The 1,483-nt window shown below is 47.7% G+C and overlaps 1 protein-coding gene across 1 annotated transcript in view; it reads left to right on the forward strand.

Moving 5' to 3' along the window:
- The first annotated feature begins 893 nt into the window (after positions 1 to 893).
- The window catches only part of LOC114584088 (NACHT, LRR and PYD domains-containing protein 12-like), a 19,440-nt gene continuing 18,850 nt past the window's right edge, over positions 894 to 1,483 (forward strand). Inside the window, exon 1 of the mRNA XM_077932212.1 lies at positions 894 to 1,032. The gene's annotated coding sequence lies outside the window, so the exon portion shown is untranslated. The remainder of the gene's footprint in view (positions 1,033 to 1,483) is intronic.

The raw sequence follows: 1,483 nt of genomic DNA on the forward strand, positions 1-1,483 counted from the left end.
TGCAAAGCAAAGAGTGGCAGTATTGCCCAATGGCTTGACCACATGGCTGTGACAACCGATCCCTCTTTGCGCCTCACATGCAAGTTTAAAAACCAATCCCCTTGCCTCTTATCCTTGCTATGGGGAGAAGTCTGCCATTTGTGGTTTTTCAGGAGAAGTCGTACATCAGGGTTGGGCAACTTCAGTCCCAAGGACTGAATGAGACTCTCCAGTCATTTGGCTTTTGGGACTCTCTCCAGATCAGGCCATACTCTTTCCCAGGCCATACTCCCTTTGAGTACTTTTGCCAGTTGGAATGTGTTATTGAACAGTGAAACACCTCTTCCTTCTTTGGAAGGTGAATGGAGAAGTGTGTGTGTGTGTGTGTGTGTGTGTGTGTGTGTGTGTAAACTACTGGCTTTGGCATCAGTGGAATGTAGCCCACTATATGCAAAAGTAAGATTCACATCCATTGCTCTGTCCATATTTACATCTACCCCTGCCCACCACTGGTTTGTGGCCCTCAGAAAGTTGTCCATAATGGAATGTGGCCCTTGGCTAAGCCTGCAGTAGATCATCTGAGCAGGCGAAGGGAGGTGATCACATACGTAGTTAGATCTTTTGAATCCTGTCATAATGGCAGGACAACTCATATGCCCCAGTACCATTCCTGTTGCCCTTCATTAAAACCATGAGAGGCTGGTGAGGGTTGTGGAGATCTTAACAGCAGCTGCCTGGTCCTGAGGGAGATAGTTGCTGTGAGAGAATCTCCCTGCGCTTCAGGTCTTGGATTATTTATTCAGTTATTTAGTGCCAGGCATTTTGAAGCTACGACAGTGAGAATGAAGGGTGTCACTGGGGTTTTGTCCTTTCATTGTGTAGGCTGCATGGGTGCGGCAAGACACCTGCTGCTTGTGAGAACCTCTGCTCTGCCCTGACCACAAACCAGTCACTGACCAGACTGCATGTCAGCTATGACGTCCTGGGAGCCTCTGGCAAGGATCAGTTCAGAAATGCACTGCAACATGGAAGGAGAAGACGGCAGGGACTATGGTGAGTTATTTCCGGCAGCCATTTTGAAATCGTGCCTCATAATGATTGGGCACTTAAGGAAATTGCAATTCTACCAGAATCTGGGATTTCTTGTAGGGGAAATCTGTCATGTCAGAGTGTGGCCTCTAGGGGATTGGGTCCAGGCGTTACTCTTACCCCTGAGCCATATATTCCAGCAGGATGGGTTATTCTGAAAAGAATCTGTCCTCGTTTTAATACTTCTGGCGGTCTGTCCATCTTTAGGTTTAAGGCAGTATACCAGAAGAGCACATGCAGGGGTGCCAATACAATTTTCTCAGCCCAATACATGTATGTAGTAGATCAGGCCCTTTGGTAGCAAAAGAGGACACAGATTTGCATATGTTGTGTGTCATATGCAAATTTGTGTCCGATTATGCGAGTGGAGGGCCCCTCCCCCCCCCCCAAAGTAGTGCACCAGGTTGGCAAATGC

Source organism: Podarcis muralis, chromosome 1 (genome assembly GCF_964188315.1).
Source record: "Podarcis muralis chromosome 1, rPodMur119.hap1.1, whole genome shotgun sequence".
Lineage (NCBI taxonomy): Eukaryota > Metazoa > Chordata > Lepidosauria > Squamata > Lacertidae > Podarcis > Podarcis muralis.